At 34.7% G+C, this 19,768-nt stretch overlaps 1 long non-coding RNA gene across 1 annotated transcript; it reads right to left on the reverse strand.

Annotated features, from left to right (window-relative positions):
- Positions 1-5,322: 5,322 nt before the first annotated feature.
- LOC118261736 (uncharacterized) lies at positions 5,323-19,671 on the reverse strand. The gene is made up of 2 exons (XR_004782443.2): positions 19,496-19,671; positions 5,323-5,572 (listed from the first exon to the last, which is right to left on the reverse strand). It is a non-coding gene; the product is annotated as an uncharacterized LOC118261736 (long non-coding RNA).
- Between the last annotated feature and the right edge of the window lie 97 nt (positions 19,672-19,768).

The following is a 19,768-nucleotide window of genomic DNA, read 5'->3' on the forward strand; positions in this document are numbered from 1 at the left end:
TACTGTAAGTCAGGATTTACAATAGAAACTCATCAACAAAAGTATAAATATTAATGAGCAACCAGGGAATGTGAAAAACTGTCATGGCTTTTTTATGGTATAAACTGCTAAACGAGCAGACGGATCACATGATGATAAGTGATCACCGAAACACCAGAGGCGTTACAAGTGCGTTGCCGGCCTTTTGGGGGTTATGAATTTAAGGGTTGTTGGGGAATCGGGGATTGGGAAGGAAAAATTGGGCCTCCGGCAACCTCACTCACACAACGAAACACTACGCAAGCGTTGTTTCACGTCAATTTTCTGTGAGGTTTTCGTCTTACTCTTAGAATAAAAATATAATTATCGAAGAAAAGATTTTGTTTGTTGGTTACATACGAACACCAACTCAAATATGATCAAAGTAAAGTCTACTGCCTAATATCAAACTATGCTAAAAATAACTTAGTACATAAGTATATAATGTAATAAAACATACGAATTACTTCGTCCCACGTATGTACGTGAAAATTATTATAAACAACAAAATTAAATTATTCGAAAGTTTTCCATCAAAACTTTAACTTTATTTAGCCAACCTTTGATCTATCTGTTAATAACAACTGTTAGATTAGTTTTAATCCCCAGAGTATTATGGGTTTCCCCATAATTTCATATGTATGTTACTGGTGTCATAAAGACGAAATGATATTTAATATTTATTAAAATGAGTTTGTTTTATGAACTCTGTCTATTTTTGTGTTTATTTTTATGGCTTTCAGACGAGAAAAATATATTTTAGATTTAATTTTCTTTTTATTTCGTATGACATTTTATGAAAGAAATTTTTTTACTCTTTTCGTTTAGAAATAAAAATGTTCGTTTAAAAATAGAAGCATAGAGATTATTGTGTTTACCACCATACATTATGATGTATTTACTACTTTATTTGTTCAATATATGTATAAACTGTCATCTACATAATGTTCCCTAAATTCTAGTTGTAAATTCTAGTCTATATCAACTGAATCGATATTAAACATTCAATTTAAAGGTAACTGACTGATTTGAAACACCTTTTGAAGTTATGTTTTCATCGCGTGATTTATCAAACGCTTGACGAGTTTATTCCAAAACCAAACACTTCAATTTAGAATAAAAAAAGTTATTCTGTCACTAAGTTTAAAATAAAAAGTTCAACACAAGGAGATCTGATTTCAATGTCAATTTGAAACTTGTGGCGTTTATTTTTGTATCGTTGACAACATACAGGTTGCTTGAAAGGTAACGTTTTTATCTAAACTATGCTTTGAGCCGAATTGTATGTCCCTATGAATATGTACAGTGTAGACACAACTCTGATTCATTGTAGTATCTGGTATAGAAAATATCAACGTATAGCCGTAGTATACAAATTTTTGGCAACTTGACACTGACATTCGACAAAGAATGTCAAAGCTTATATCAAACCTATACGTTGACTTTTTTTATTCGATACTGTATTTTTAGAATTGTCGAAATTTAATTAAACTTTCGTGTTGCATTTTTTTCAATACACAGGAAGTTTATGTAGTGACAAATAATTAAGGCTCTGTGAACAATTTAGGAACTTCCTTTTATTTTTTAGATTTATTTCGTCTACGCAAAATTAGTAAATATTTCTCTAAAAAATACTACTATTACAAACCAGAATTCTAGTGGGTAGATTTTTAGATAAATGAGTTTATACCGAATACCTATAGTATGGTAAAGTTGCCAAGGGTCCGGTAAAGTTGCCATAGTTTACCGGTATAGTATGTATACTCTTGACACTGACATTTTGACCAATTCATAGAAGAGACTTTCGTGTTGCATTTTTTTTTTGAATACAGTGTGTTTACACAGAATTTGTGTATATATTTTTTTAATAGTTTTTACTTCTGCGTACAATGTTATGTTACATATAAGGTGTTCTTAAATTATCTGCCACGGCTTTTATGAGAAGTAGTGTTGTGTTTGAAGATTGTATTGTCACGTCACATTTTTTTTTACAAAATAAATTTTCTTGCAACGCGGCCTTGAAGGATCAAGTGCGTACAGGCATTTTTGATGTCTTTTAAGGTCATGTGATACGATTTAATACTATCAGTTTTAAGTCATGCATTTCACGATAAATCTCAGTTGCTGCAATAATCTGTACGTGTAGGAACGTGTGATAATACTTTAGGTACATTATCAGTACTTATGCAGGGGGCCAAGGAACGGTCTTTAGGTACCTAATTATTATTACAATAATCACATAGCTACGCAGGTACTAAATAATTATTCTAGCGTCATCAATGATAATAATGCGTACATTTAGTGATTTTGCCTGATAACATCGGATCACCCCACTCATTAAGTATATCGTAATATTATAGGTATCTCTATAAGTAGATAAGCATAGGTTGACCTGACGACATCTCTACAATGGCTGATTGATCATGTGAATCGGCTGAGGGAAATTCCAATTTATACAAAATATGAATAAACAATATATCAGTTAACCTAATGCGATAAAAACTGTACAAAATAAATATGAATGAATATTCATTCATAAAAAAAATAAACAAAGATTTTGCGTGAAAATAAAATAAATAGTAAATGCACCTAATCTAGGTTTCACATTTTTATTTGTACCACAATTTGGAGAATATAATATTCTCCGAATCATATACAAATGTATATATGTAGGTACTATCTAAAAACTAATTCAATACATGTGTGATTACTGAGATTTTAGAAAATATCTTAATCGGATATTGAAATTACGTCCAAGATTAGATAAATTTCTTAATAAGATTCGTAACAATACAAAGAAACTTGTTCTATTTAATAATTAAGAAGTCTCGAAATGTTTTCGACACATCAAGCGAAATCTGTCAAATAAATAAATGTATTAAAAGGAACATAACGCCTTAGGCGAGAAAGAAAGGGAGTGGCAGGCTCTTACTGACTAAAAAGCATGCCATGCCATAATCTAAACTTGGCGGGTTTATCTATAAGTTCTGCTGCCTGGTCTTTGGCAAATGCGTAGTTCCTTGGTCGGCTCTTACAACATACGAGAATAATAAAAAATGGTGCTGGAGCTAAATGTATAATATCTCTCTGCCGGGATCCCGTAGGAATAGAAACACCAAAACCTCCTAATCCATTAAATGTGGGAAAGCCATGCTTCGACACGAATGGGCCGGCTCGACCGGAGTGATACCACGGCCTCACAGAAAATGGACGTAAAACAGTTTGCGTTCTATTTCGTTATGTGAGGTTACCAGAGACCTAATTACCCCCTTTCCTAATCACCTATTCTCCGACAACCCTTAAATTCCTAACCCCCAAAAGGCCGGCATCGTACTTGTAACGCTTCTGGTGGGTCGAGTGTCCGCGAGCGGCGGCGATTGCTTACCATTAGGTGATTAAAAAAACCACATCAATCGTTTCTTTTTAAAATAACCACGAACAAATATCTAGTTTTATTATACACATACATATAAATATTCCGGACACGATAATTACATTGATATATTATGTATATATTCCTTCTCAAAGTTATATAAGAGCTCTAGGCGTCGTATTTGAAGTCCGCAAAAGCTTCCTTTACCTAAGACGTCCGGTCTTCTAACATTGTGTGAGTCCGGAACTCGTGTTGGGCAAATCGTCGTTTATTCGCTTTTAGCTCGCCGTTTCATATTTGTTGGGTACTAAAACCTTTGCTTACACTGAATGATTTATGTGTGTATTAATTTGAATTGTGTCCGGTGTTTAGTATAGAGCTCATCTCTTTTATAAAAGAGTGTTATAAAGTAGCTGCTAAAGAATTGGCGTTTTGTGTATTTTGGGCTTCTGCCTACGTGTTTGGGAAATGACAGGCCCCTAATGGTTTAGGTATTGTATTCTATGTTCAGTATAATAAGATTGTGTTTAGTATTCATGTTTAGCTTTCTTTTTCCTTGCTTAGTCCTATTTTTAAACACGATCTGAGAATAGGGTTTAAAAATATAATTTTGTTTACCTATATTTCTGGATATGATATTGAAGTAACTGAAACTTTACAACTAGCTTTTTTTGAGGGGAGAAAATCATCCAATGACTTCTAACGTCTTGGAAGAAGCGAGAGGGAGTGTCAGACTCTTACTGACTAAAAACCGCCCCGTTCCTACACCTGCTTTTCGAGCCGGAGCCCCGGTAAAACCGCTAGGTAGTCCGCAGCTCCGGATCGGGCATCAGACCTACTGGGCCCTATTTGTGGTGGTGTGATTGCTCTTAGAGGCGCGCGCGGAACGCAACGTACGCACGGAATAAGTACCTAGCTACGTTTAATATTAAGAATTATTTTCAGTGCCTATGACTTTCAGAAATCGTGTTTATTGCATCAATTTTCCCTAAACATTAAGGACGAAAGGTGTGAAATTACGTTATTTTGCTACAATTTTACCCTAAGTGGGATTAAGTAACACTCCGTTTAATATTAACTTTCGTAATAAACCCCAATGCATCGAATTGTCGCAATCAGTTATATTTAAGCCATCCGATAAGACATTTTCCTCCTACAAGCTTTTGTCACAGTTCCGATAGAATCGAATTAAGCGGATTACAGAATATAATGGAGTTTCAAACGATTGTTATGAATGTTTACCGAATTGAGGACAATCTCGGAAAATATTCTCTTTAATAATAATATTGTTTTTGATTACAAACTCAGAAAGATTTAAGTTTTAAAACAACAACATTTTGATTAGATTTCTTCGCGAAAATGTCAAAGTGTCTGGATTAGGAGATTATATTTTTATACGCCCACACAAGTCCTTGGACCCCTGGGTGCTATGTCGTGAGTGCTTCAATACAAATTTCCCTCACAGACCCTACTTGTGAGTTATACAAACACCTTATTCAATCAGTTATCGAACCCACGACATGTAATACATACTGAACTTCCCGTCATTGAAATCCGTATGATAATTTTGTATACATATATGATATCATTTACCGATTCTTGTCTTAGGTATACGATCATAGGATGTTAATTAATACGTAGGTAACTACTAAAAAATGTTTATATGGAAAACTCCGTGGGGTTTACCCGATACTTCATACTTACTAACGTATACAATTTTAATCTACTTAAATATGTACTGTTGCATTTCCAGAAATTTACACACATACACATATTACTTGCATTATCACAAAAAAAATGTGTTAATATCAATCATCGTCCGATTGATTAATTCGCAATTATTGTAATAAATGATGGTGTAAATACAATAATAATTCGTTGATAACAATAACGTATCTGGAAGATAATATTTAGAATCCATCAAGAATAAATGCTGACCGCATTATATTTATTATACAGAAAAGTTTCCTTATGGGAACGCAAACAGTAGCGGACACAATAACGGGGTACAAGTTGGTAAATTGGATTCGCGCCCCGGGGACGGGCGCCGGCGGTGGCCGGTGACAGCGCGCGGGGGGCGGGAGGTTAATCACGTCAAGCCGAGTGTGGAGACTGCCCGCGCCTTCGTCACTCCACGGTGACCTCGCAGCCCTCAGTATCCCCACAGTAATCGCGCCAAAACTCAAATATCACAATAAATGTCACAGGTTGAAAAAGTCATCACAAAAACTCTTCAAGGTAAAACTTCTCACATTTAATGACAACAATTCTGGGCGGTACATCACGCCGAACAAAAGTTTCTACATCAATATTATAATACAAAAACTGGAGCGACGGACTGAGGCCGGGATAATACGTAAAGCAGGAGTACATAAAGAAAATAAATGACATTGTTTTCAAGCAAGATCGCGGAGACGCCGAGTCTTTTAAAGAGTTAGGAAAATCCCGGCTGCGCGGTGGTCACTTGAATTTTACTTTACTACTTAAGGTTAACAGCTTGTTCCTCGGTCCTTTGCGAAAACAATAGAATTACTTTCTTTTTGCTTTCTTTCTACAACTATTTTACAAATGCTATTAAGGTAGGTAATAATGCAAACCAGAATTTTCGAAAGCAAATTATTTGCTTTAACGTGGTACAAAGAAGGTACTTACTAAATAGTAAACCGTGGGTATATTATAGATAGAGGTATTTATCCTTGTAGAAAATTTCAGGCGTAATGTTAATGTTACATGACATGATTACAAAACTAACGAGGCAATGCCTACAGCTCCAGAACATTCATTCGAAATCAATTGTAAAAACTGACGAAATAATATTTGCATCGCTTGATTGAAATTAATTTACCGTGTGTTTACACACTGACTGTCTGAATGGACGGATAGTTATATTATTCATAGTAATGATTTTACAATAGTTACCGTATTTATTTATGTTTTACACGTGTGGTTAAAACGTTGGTGCAAATGTTTTGAAAGAGAGCTTATGAAAGACTAGAGAGGCACTCAGCCCGCATGGAGGATTTAATCCGTATTGTACATGGCAGTTTTGTGTGCAAAAATCCCTGTAACGTTTAACACTTTATATCTTACAACTTGTGTGAACTGGAATAAAACCTTACTACCTACTTACAAATAGTTAAAAATATTGTACGTTTTTGCATTTAGAAAATAGGCATAGGTCCTATTTTATTTGCATGTAGAGGGCTAAATCAAAATCAACTACTACGTGTATTCATATTGGACATTATAAAAGGTACATTATTCAACTTGTGAGTTTGTAAAGTCTTAACTGAGAGTTCATTCCAAAGCAAAGATTTCGAAGAAGTAGAACGAGCAAGAAATTCTTTCTTTACTCTTTCAAATCACGGTAATTACATTCTCAGATTTACTGTTACAACAACAAAGGTAAGAGTTTAATAATGTTTTGTTGATCACGGAAACAATTTCATAAAGTCGGCTCTTTCTTTTCGCAGAACAACTTAAGAAATAGGCTACTAAAGTATCGCGGGACAATACAACCTATTTATGCACAGATACAAACTTTAAATCCAATGTTGTCCGAAGCTTCACAAAAATAACTCCTTTTCCTCTTTGAAATGTTTGTAAAGAAACATTTCTCGGTATGTTGGTACTGTTTTGTTTTTAAAATACTCTGTGGAAACCAATCTCTTGGGGACATGGGAACAACTTGCGACACTTTTTGAGGATTTCTCTAGAACAACGTTTTTAGTTTTTACTTTGACTTTTATAATAATTTGTCTGTCTCAGTTTAGCATTTATTGTTTGACACTTGCGTGAAAAGGACAGCAAAGTGTACTTAGTCTTGAGTTTTATGTAGATTAAGGACCTCTTACCATTCAAGAAAGAATAAAATCGCTGGAGTGTGTTTAATGGTAACAAAATAGCATTTAATCTAGTCAAAGTACCTAAAATATTTTAATGATCAAATAAGTAATCTCAATTAAATCATCATCACATCAATCATCTGTGAATTGATTTACGAATTAATTATAACTTATAAATCATGTCGCGTTAAATTTATCAATGAATACCTAGCACTAAAATTTGCATACTCATTATATTCACAACAATTTCATTTTAATGAAATTTTAAAGCCAAATATTAATACAATAACGATTTGTTATTGAGAGCGCAAATAGATAAATAATATTTGTATGGACATTTCATTTTATTTCCATAATCGATAGTCAGTGGCCGTTCACACAGACATAACGTGTGAACCATTTATTACACGACATAGCTACCGGTCTATAGTTTGAATATGTTACGAGAAAAAACTACTAGAAGCAAATTGTCAAGTATTTATTTTCGGAACTATAGCAAAATCTTGTAAGCGAGCCGAGAGTGATAGATGTACCCACTCAATCTCTGTCTGCTCAGATTATTGAGAATTTACATTTACTCAGATACCTTATAGCGACGACACCCGATTTATTAAAATATTTTTATAAATCTTTTGAGATATCAACTTATCGCTTAAAACTGCTTCATTTAAAATATGTTTACGCAAAAAACGCATACTAATTTTATTATTTCAAACAACAACCATTGTAAACAGGCCTCTGATTTTAACTTAATTTATACGAACGAGAAAATGAAAAGGTATATTGTGTAAAGAACGAATACAGAAAACAACATTAACATTGATTTATTTTGTAAGCCCTCGTTATAGTGCAGTAGCTAGAGATTTACCGACAATATGTAGCTATTCATAAAAAACAATTGAGTGGAGGAACGAATGGAAACGTTCGGAACGTGCAATTCATTGCATTTCAGCTGGAAAATAATTGTTCACAGCTAATGTTCACTGTTCACTACTTTTTCTTTACTTTCTTCTCGATTGCATCAATAATTTTATGAGTGCCCGTTTTCCATTCAATCGTTGTTCTTTCTACAAACTGCTCCAACATAATTATTTACCTACTAGTTACCTATGTATGTTTGAAACTATGGATTAAGTTTGATATTCCATAGCAACCATACATTAAAAGAAATATTTTATCTGAGCAAAGCTTAATATTTCTTTCGCTTAAGAAATCCTTTGATCTGAAAATATTAGTAACATCCCTCGATATTTTTGAGGGACTTTTACAACGATTATCCTCTTACAAATTCAGGAAGGTACGAAGAACATCAGCTTTAGCATTCTCCTTGGTTATACGAATTTATTTAATAGGTTTTCTGAATGTAATGTTGCTAGGTTATATGTGACTGCGGACCAAAAGACAATGACGTAGGTACAAATATTGTCTGCAAAATGAGAAGGGTCCTAATGTAATTACGGGCGAGGAAAACCGATCACGTATCACATTGTAATGTAAAATTATGATGATTTCTATGAATAAATTGGTAGTTTAAAAACAAATAGCATGTAAGTAGCCGACATGTTAGCGTGGAGTATCACTCAGGTCGGGCCTGAGGGTACGTCCGTGAGTCCGTGTCTATGCTTTTTGCTCGGAACGAGTTGCTACAAAGTGCTCTTCGGCGAGCCGCTGTACCTCCCACTCGACATTAATGCATTCCATTACGAGTTATGCTACGTCCATGCAAATTAATGTTCATAATTCTTCCCGCTGTTCGCTCTTCGGTGTGTACCGATTCAAATTTGACGTATTACGCGATTCATAACCTAGAATATAACCAAATACGGTAATTGAAAATGGAGTTTACTTAGTAGCGATATTAATAAGCGCGGCACGTACTTCTATGAACGCACTTCGAATACAAATAATCCGCCGCCGACGTGTATCATTCTTGTGTCGGCTCGCGGAATATTTTCGTCAATTTTCTCATTTCAGATGTCATCGTAAATTTTGTCCCGTGTTTGTGTGAAGGCTGTAATTGCTGTTCGTCGATTGGGTTCGTTCTGATTTACTGCGATTGTTGTGCGCAATCTAAACCAATTAATTTGTGGTTCCCTCGATATATTGCTGTACAATTACTCTCATTTCTTTCCCTCATATATTCTTGCCTAACATCTAAATTCGATCTTGTTTTATTAGATACTTATTATGATTTGTATTATGAACGATAAATATAAAATTATTCAAAATACATATGTATTTCAATAGTCAGCCAACTCAATTCAATAAAAAATATTCTTCATAACCAACACAATAGCAAACAGTACGTAGTTACCCGCTCGTCCTTGCAAATTAGCCCGAGGTAAACCAGTTTAAATATTTTTTAAACCGTGCAATTTCACTAGCATATCGGTTAAAAGCTTTTTAATGTTCCGATACGATTCTGAAAAAAAAATATACTATGGTATGAATTTGTATGCTCGGAATATCGTTAAAACGTCGATTACTGCATTTCGTTTATACAAATAATCGTCCGTAATAACCTCATTAATCTGGTGGTCGCGAACTGAATGTTGATAACCAGCTCGGGTTCAAGTGTTTTTGTTCGAATTGGGAAAGCGATGCTCGTAGCCAGTACGTAGCAAGGCCACCTTACTACGAAGCTACGACGTAGCAAGCTACTACGACACTACTAAGATAATCACTGAATTATCTTAAGCAATGACGTCATGCATAACTAATTTAAAACTATAAGCCTTAATTGAATGAAATTGAACACTATTCAGTAATATACAATTTTTCCACCTTAATTGCTACTTCCGTGCCAATTATTCAAATGTTAATAATATAATTTCTTAATCGATACGAAATTACGTTCTATACATTATCATACAATCAGATAAAGCTCATTATTAGTGTCGTCAAAGCGTATCGATTAGAATCTAAATATTCAATAATAAAGGAATTAAAATTTCGTAAGACAATAAAGTACATCGCTCCCACCCGAAGTAAGAAATGTAATTAATCGTAAGTATAAATCCGTGTTACGTAATTGTAGAACAACAGCTTTCATTCCCACGACATTTACATTCCTCGAGGGATCAATTTCGATAGGAACACAAATTCAAGACAATCGAAATGATCTTTCCAAAATGAAATCTTATTTTCTTTATCCAATTTTCTGTGGAACATTTGCCAGATGATAGGTATTAATCGTAATAACCGACCGTACTGCTTTTTTTAATCTCATAACATTTGAAATTTAAACTTCTCGTACTACAATATTTTCTCAAGCTGAATATTTTATTCCGACCGACCGTGGAACCTCGCTACAATTACTAAATGTATTTGAAATCGAAACTAAACAAACCCGCGCTTTTGTTATTACTAGAATAAGAATGTTTTCGAGGATCGCAATCTGTATAACAAAATACCTTGGAGCGCACATTTAAAGACCTCGTACCTAATCCTCGTGTCTCGGCAATTATAATCCTTCGAAATTAAACAAAACACATCCGTTGAAATTAGACACGCATTTGTGGGGAATTAAAATAAACGTTTCCTCCCGGTCGGGAACGTGAGTCTCCGTTTAAAGAGGGTGATTAGAGCTCACGTCGCGTCGGAATTGCTGCGAGACACCGCGACACGCACCTTCCAGACAACTGCGCCACTTCAAATTACTCGAATGCTGCTCGCTGCGCAAACAATTTATCTCAAACGAGACAACAACGCCTCGACGTCCTCTGAACAGGCACGCTCATACACATTTTCATAGCCCACAAAACAAAATTTAGACTAACTACCTCAGCTTGATACATAGTGGACAAAAAATGAACTTTTTTACAATTCCAATGACCTGAATAAAGGCAGATCGCAAAAACTTTTCACATAAAATGCTGCAATTCTATTGTCGTTGGAGAGGCAAATTTGAAATTGAAAATAGCAGTCGGAGTTGGCTGCAACGTTTCGGAGCCGTTTATTTAGGAGCGGCGACTCCGCTTTGTTCTAATGTAGCCACGGGATGCAGGTGAAACTTTCATAATTTACTACGTCGCCGGTGACCTTCGGCTTTGTTGCTCAAGCAGTTACCGAAATTCATTATAAAGTTTTATAAATGCGCTGCTTCCACTGCGACACCTTTCCTTTAAAGTTTTCAACCACAATCGCAGTACTGTGTCATGTGGTACTTGTTTAATTCCTCTTTCGGGTACGTACAATTCATGACATGGCGTGCAGATGCACCAACTTATGAAACCACGTCGTACAATTTCTTTTTATTTTACAACCAACTGAAGCGGCAAAAGCGAAGTTATACGGAAAATTGGGCCAGTCGCAATGTATGATCCGAATTCCGATTATTGCAACCTGAAAACCAACTCGCTGGTCCGAAAAAGGAGTAAGCATAGATATTTGTGTGGGAGTAAGTATAGGTATGTTGCAGTCAGGTTTACTTATGTAGATAAGTACGTCTGTGAGACATTGTTTTCCCTACGTGCCCGACGTGGAAGTAGGACACCGGCCAATATTCGCATCACGACAGAAACGCACCAGTTAGTTGGACCGTTTTGTTCACTACTCAGCAATCTTAACATTAACTTTTATGTGTACACACTGAAAATACCCTTATGACGTAGGTATATGAATCGAGTTTTGTTTATATTTGTTTAGTAGCAGTCGAGCCCTGATGTTTTCGCTTTCGGGCAGGAAATAAGCTTCACATGGACTAGCGCTAACAAACACCTCCATAACGAGATAAGCTGATACCAAATGGAAAAGGGATGTAATAATAAAATGGTATATTTACGCAACTTCATTAACTCTTGCAATACTGTTATTACGTTCTAGTATTCTGTTAGAGCTCAGGCATTTGCTCTGTTTTCGGTGCAATGTAGTTTGGTACTTTGAAAACGTTCTTTAGCACTGCAATGAACGACTCGACTATATGGGATGTTTTGCTCTCAGCGACAGCTAGCCATTTGAAACAACCACGATCTCGTCTGTACCGGATTAATAATGGACGTGAGGGAAGTTGTTCGACGATTTTACAAGTTATTTTTCTTAGTAAACCTGAAGTTCTAGTTCTGTTAACATAAATTATTCTAGAAAATTTATTACACGCAATATCACTAAGTTTCCATTGAAACAATTCCTTACCTGTACCACGAACCTTCAACCATACGTATAATACATATCTTTATGTCGTTATGTCGAGAAAAGGACGATTAAGGTTGACCCAGTAATGATATATAGCACAGCTTTATATTATTTTTCCTTTTCTGGTTTTTGATACATGAAATTCGTGGTAGTGGTGAACAGTTATAGTAAGTAGCTCGTTAATATTCCCGGGGCAGAGCGCGATAGTATTCATGTGAACGTTCGGTTGGGGCCACTAAATGAGCTGCGAAACATTAGCAAAATGACAACTGTTGGCTTCGAGTCAGCAACGCCATTACGTTTCGTATGTGAGTTATTTATGACGTCGTATAAATAAAACGAAACTTTAAAAATGTGATCACTGTTAAAGGATTAAGAAGCAAAAGACTACGACAAGTAATTAAGCCAAGATAAAAAATACTGCATTGTGCAATCAAAGATAAGCCAATTACATATATGCAGTAATCACATCAGATATATGTTAATATTGTAATTGAATATGATGCCATTAACATAATGAAGTATTCATATTACGTACACGTCGCACGTGATCACAGAAAAGGCAGATATGGATTTTGAAAGGCAGCTAATAAATCATTATAATTAAAATCTTTCCACTGATTGATTCACGATAACTTGATTATCATGAAATCTATAAAGAATTACAAGAAAGGTTGATATAAAAGGTATCTCTGTATATTATATAACATTTAATAGCCATATACTTATCTGTATACGTCCGAATCTCATTAAGGATAAATGATACAAGGAATAAAGAGCCTAGTGGCATTTAGCGATAAAGTACAAAAGTCAAACATATGTGGGATTGACAAAACGTTCTTTGTTGGCTTATGTGAAGGCATTCTCATTCTCTACTAAAATAGAATACCTTGTTTACCTCTAAGGTTAGTAAAGCCGTTTGTTAGCTGACTGGTTAATGACATATTATATGACCTACTGGTCGGTGACGCATACATTATTGGTAAATTGAGCGTCGAAAATATAATCGATCACCGTACGTTGTTAAACAGGCTTACAAATGCAAATTTACCCACAATGCAATACAGTTATTGGAAATATTTATCATGAATATGAATATTAAGGAATAATGTACACATTACCTATTGATATTAAAATATCAATACGTTGGAAAAGCATTACAGTTGTTAGAGACTTAACAAAAGAACAGCCTTTTTGGATAGACTTATGTACCCACTTTTATTTCAAGAAATATGACGAAATAACTGACAAAACAGGTACAGCTTCGAAAAAAAGGGCGTAGTATAATGTCGTAGATAAACGCAATAAAAAATTACATCTTCTTTTAGAATGATGGTATACACAAAGCAGTCAGTAAAGTAATTGAACCAAGCTTAAAAAAATCTCTTTGACTATCGCGTTTTTAGTGAATGTACGTTGAAATACACTACTTAACGCTGCCACCTTGCCACCTCGCCGCGGCCGCCACGTGCATCTACTTGATTTTAAACGGTACAACTAGCCCCGCGCCCGCGGTTAGCTAAATAAAACTTAATTAAAATATTTACCTTTTCTCTTACCAAGTTAACAACTTTATTACACGATGTTACAAAGTAAGTATATTGTACCTGTACCTTTATTTAAAATTCAACGTATATATATACAAAGTTTGAAATCCCACCTGTATCAACTGCAGGCTGACCTTTGGAGCCACGGGTGCATAGAGTGGGGACTCTAGGTCTCTCTAGACTCTTCCAGGGAAGACGGTAGCACAGTGGTCACGTGCTGCCACGCAACTTGCGCGAGGCTCAAGGGAGAGGCACGTCTTCCTAAGGATATGCTGGAACAGGCGTCGCACCGTGGGGGCTCTGGGGTAGGTCTATTAGAGAACCCGGTGCCCTTTACAGATGCTGATAGAGGCCGTCGGGTGGTTTATCCCTACAAAGACCTCTTTTATCCCTAAAAAGACTACTTTTATCACTAGAAAGCTAGGTGCCTTTGGAAGATTCCCCCCGTCATAAAAAAATGGTAGATAGAGTTCAATGACTGCTTCATCTCAACAATACTCATATGTAGATACGAATAATGCAGAATGAGTTTTGACAACACTAGTATAAAATTACTTTTCAAATAACTCAGTTCTTCGAGAGGTCGACGTAAGAGAAAATTATGTTCAAAACAACTTGAACAATATTCTTTTCCAAAACATTACGTGCAAGCTGTCGCTACGAAATTGTTGACCAAAACGCAGCCATGTTAAAACTAATATCATTTTAAGCGAGCGTCGTACGTACGTGAGGTAATTGCTTTTTTGCACATTTTTCCTTAGCATTGGTGTTTCATATTATGCTGGTTTTTATCTGCGGTTTTATTCGCATTAATAATACAGATTTTCGTACTGGTCTGTTCGCAAAAAAGACGAATCTTTCTAAAATATAATTTAGCGCTTACAACCTAGGTAATTAACCATTTGCTAATTATAGGTGTCTTAGATTGGATGGCATATATAAATATGCTAACATTAAGACATATTCCATCCAAGCTTCGCTAATTAAATGCAGTGCAATTTTTAAAAATGGTGTTTAACGCTAATTAGGTACATTGTAAATTCGAATAATATAGAGAACAATGGATAAACTATTACGTAATTTTAGTGTCACTATGGGCGCTGTCCATTTGCAATCGGAAACAATAATTAATATTAATTATAAATAAAAAGCATTTTAATGGTTTTACCCGGAACTGATCAAACGGGCGAACTATGTTATATAGCTTTGACCGAACTCTGAAATTGAATTGAAATAGCTATGACCATTAATTGGAACCAAAACTCTGTTTCATATTGTTTGTGGAAACTATACTAGAGTTCAAACCAGAGCAGATGGCATTGTGGAATATAAATGACGACAAACGTGTAAACTTATATTGAAACTAACGTTCCGACTGTGGTTTCACCCGCTAACTAGGAAACAAGACACATACCTTATAGATACATGAATATAAATTATAATGTAAAGCGATAAATAATAACTACTTGAGAATATAACCTACAGTCTTGTAGATTTACAGCCGAAATTATTAACCTATTTATACAAAATCTGTGGATCGATTTTTGGCATTAGTCATACGACTATTGTCGTCATCGATTAAGATTATCGGCCATTAAAGTTTCTAAATATCAGCAGTCCGTAACAACAGATTGTACAGAGGTCTCTAAACTTACAACAGAATTTAGAATTTCAATTTGGTATTAAGCATTAACGTAAGGCAATATTAACAAGTTCAGGTGTTATGCTTAGCACGAGAATGTATTTATAAGGGAACCTTAACATCTAAGGCAGCAAGCAGTTACATTAAAACGGTTTGTTCTGTCCAAACTACAAATTGAATTAAGTTTGTTCTAGCCGTTAATTAAAACTTAAACATAATTTCATATTGAGTTGTGGGCAAACTGTGCTATGTTCAATAAACAGAACAACGTGAAACTTTGTTGAACCTGCCTTAAGATAACAAGAAGAGGCGAAACTCATTAAAGTTTTATGTTCGATCCTGGGCGGCGCGCATCCGACATTGTTGATCTTTCTCAGCCACTTTTGGAGCTAATTATTGCTAATAGATAAATACTAAATTACTAATAAGACGCCGAGCGCACCTGAATTTAAAACGAAACTTGTTAATTGTTTTACTTACTTTTCGAATAACTTCTTATAAATAGATCGAAATTTCTGGAAACACTTTAGAGTTTGTGTGTTGCTTAATGAGAAGAGATAAGTAATGTATAATAGAACAGTCGCTAATTTTTGTTTAGCTGCAACGCAGATATTGATTATCCGAAACAAACATGATCAAACTGATTATAATGACGTCCAAGATTAAGCTATCCTTTAATTTGATAGCGTTGTTGGATATTTGCAGGAAAACGTTTTACGTATTAAGAAAGTAATATATTTCTTTTACGCATTAAGGTAGATAGTCGATCACAATTATGTACTTAACTGATAAAACTATGATTTTTTTAAAGGAAGTGTGTAAGTTTTGGAAAAGTGGTAAAGGAAGTTTTTAAATGTCGTGGTGGCCCGGAGGTTTAAGAAGCCCGCTTCTCTTGCATGAGGGTGCGAGTTCGAAACCTACTAACGTCAAGTACCAATGTAACTTTTTCCAAGTTATATGTACTTTCTAAGATTATTTAGACACGGACAAATGGTGAAGGAAAAGATCACGAGGAAACCGTTGTTTATAATTTGTGATTAAAAGTTTGAAATCTCCAAACCGCATTGAGCAAACGTGGTGATTAATGCTCAGACATTCTCCGGTTTGGTCAGCACTGGCCACTTATAGGCTGTTGATGTTGATGTGTAAGTTTTAAATAATATTGAAACTAATTTCTATTTAGTTAGAGTTGAAAATTACTTTTTGTTAGTTGGAAAATAAACACTGTTAGTTATTGAATAATTTGAATATCGATATCGATGTGTGCTTTAATTTATTACTGACCCTTTCCTTGTAACCTTAATCGGTATTACCGTGGTCTACAAACTTATATATCATCGAAAAAGCCCTAATTTTCATGTCCCAGGCAAGGGTTATAGAGACCTCTGTAAATTTTGATATGTAGCAAGTCTCGTATAAGTCTTTTTATCGTAAGTATATAATTCTTACCCTTTCATAGAAATAGAGACGGTGGCCTCAAGATATAGATAGAAAACATTCGAATAATCATAAAATACATAGAGATAAGAATCGGTATTTTATTTTGATAAACTTTGATTAGTATATATCACTATATATACCGCTTGATTGATACCTATATATTAATATTTTATTGCCTCCACTCTCAGTCAGTCACTAATATTTTGGATCAGTATGTAAAGGTCACCTAGGTAGGAATATAATTAGTCTATATATTCCAGTATACACTACACTACCACTACACTACACTAGTCGACACATTGGCACGAGCACCTATCTTCACTCACGGAAAGACTGACAGACTATTATTTATTTCTTTATTTATCTGTAATTGAAATAAATGATTTGACTTTGACCTTGACAGATGTAAAGAAGTACTTTAAAATAAATAACGAAATCAGAATCATAACACACATATTATTATCTTTAACAAAACAATAAAAACGTCCTTGTTTCATTTATTACAAAATAACTTTAAATAGGTAAATGAGTAATGTAATAGATAAGTAACTACGACTACTATGAGTAATTCATTCAATATATAATAATATATAATAAAAAAAACTAATCGTATCATACATATAATAAAAACATAAAGTGCTAAAAATACATTAAATCGTTGACACATTACATTGCTAATCTTTATTGTAGCTTATGTATGAGACATAACTATAGATACTGTCATCGAAAATCCTAATTTATAACATAAACTATCTTTTTTATTTATAGAAGTATGTGAATTCTTCGTGTGAGTGAGGTTACCGTAGGCCCAATTACCTCCCTTCTCAAACCCTACTTCTCTAACAACCCTTAAATTCCTAACCCCCAATAGGCCGGCAACGCACTTGTAGCGCCTCTGGTGTTTCAGGTGTCCATGGGTGATAGCGTACAGCGTACATGGCTTTATTATGTAATAATTTTATTACCAAATTTCTTTTCCGACTGCCTTTTTGGTCGAGTGGTGCGGCTGCCAGGCAAGGGGTCTCGGATTCGTTTCCCATATTGGACAAAGTACTACTGAACTTTTTTTGGTTTTTCGAAAATTTATTAATAGTAGCACGGAGCCTAAAATTGTGCTTGGCATATGGCAATAGGCTCACCCCCTATAACATAGGACTTATAACACAAATGGTGAAAAGTGGGTGTACATTGTACAATGGCATTACGTGCCATAATATGCACCTCTGCCTACCCCTTCGGAAATAAAAAGCGTAACGAAACTCTCTTTTCCAATAATTACATAATTATTCAAATGAATCAGTCAAGTTAATCACGCTGGTATTACATTAATCACATGGTGGATTTCAAATAAGATTTATTGCTTAACATGTCATTGCATTCCAGTGAACACTACGCACACATACACACCTATTCATAAAACCAAATTAGGCGTCACTACTTGTAAATAGACCCCTTAAATCATGTGTAAATATAAGTACCTAAGTACCCAAGTAATACATGTTTTGATGTTAGCAAATAAACTTAAATATCAGGTTTACATAAAGTTTTATGAATATGATAGAAAAATACTAGTTGACGTGATATTAGACTATCGATATTGATAACCGATATTGCGTCAAGGACCCACGTAATTAGAGGTATCTAATTAATGGTATACTGTAAGAATATCTACATAGATACTATAATGATAGGCGTAGGTGACTAGATTTATGTTGCTTTATCGTTCTGATTTTAAAATTTTAATGTAGTCTATTTTTTTGTTCAACTTCTGACAAAGACTTACTGATTTTTAACCGACTTCAAAAAAGTAAGCACGTATGTATCAATCCATGTATGTATGTATGTATGTATGTTTGTGCGCGATTATCTCGCGTTTGTCTAGACCCATTTTGATATGGTTTTCAGGAAAGTATCTTTTAGATATTTTTTCACGACACGTTCGGACATATCACTGCTCACATTGAATGACGCCGTGTCTTGATCTCACTCTTAAGTATTCAGAAATATTCACAATTGATACACAATTATCACGACATCGTTTGAATATAAAAATGTAACATAAAAAATGATATGTCACAAAAAGCTGGCACGAGTGTATTTAATGTCAGTGAAAAAAACAAATGGATGTTCATTTATTGTCTTCATTTTTGGACAGATCTGTTACGATTTATTTTCCTCCATATCATTTATCTTGCTACATCAGCTAGCGAAATACTGAAACTCTGCACAAGCCTGTCTTTACGAAATTGTTCATAATAATAATATGATGAAAACTGACACCGAACTCAACAAAAAAGCACAAAAACACAAACGGTCAATTTAAAGTATTATTTAACGGTGATAACTGTGTGTAAATCTGATTACGCAGCCGTTGCTTTATCGCTTTGTTGCCGTAATTAAAACGTTCCATTCCAACTAATTAAAGTATTGCTTCATATTTAACTGACACAAAACCGCATGTTCATTAAAAATAGGAACCATTTTTGCTTCAGCTTACATCTTTATAATGGCTTTATTGTCCCAAATCCTCTGGGCCGCAATCCCCGCATGACACTTGACGGACGGGTCACAAAAAATTGCTGAATAAACCATATTTTTGTCGCTCATATCGACTTTTCTCTTTGTTTACCTTGAACACACTAACTAGTGACGAAAGCACGAATTGAAGTCTCACACAAGATATTGTTATCAGTATCACTATTATCGTGTAGCTATAGGGTATTAATAGATACGGATCAAAATGTGTAACGCAATCACTGTCCAGATAAAA

Source organism: Spodoptera frugiperda, chromosome 20 (assembly GCF_023101765.2).
Source record: "Spodoptera frugiperda isolate SF20-4 chromosome 20, AGI-APGP_CSIRO_Sfru_2.0, whole genome shotgun sequence".
Taxonomy (NCBI): domain Eukaryota; kingdom Metazoa; phylum Arthropoda; class Insecta; order Lepidoptera; family Noctuidae; genus Spodoptera; species Spodoptera frugiperda.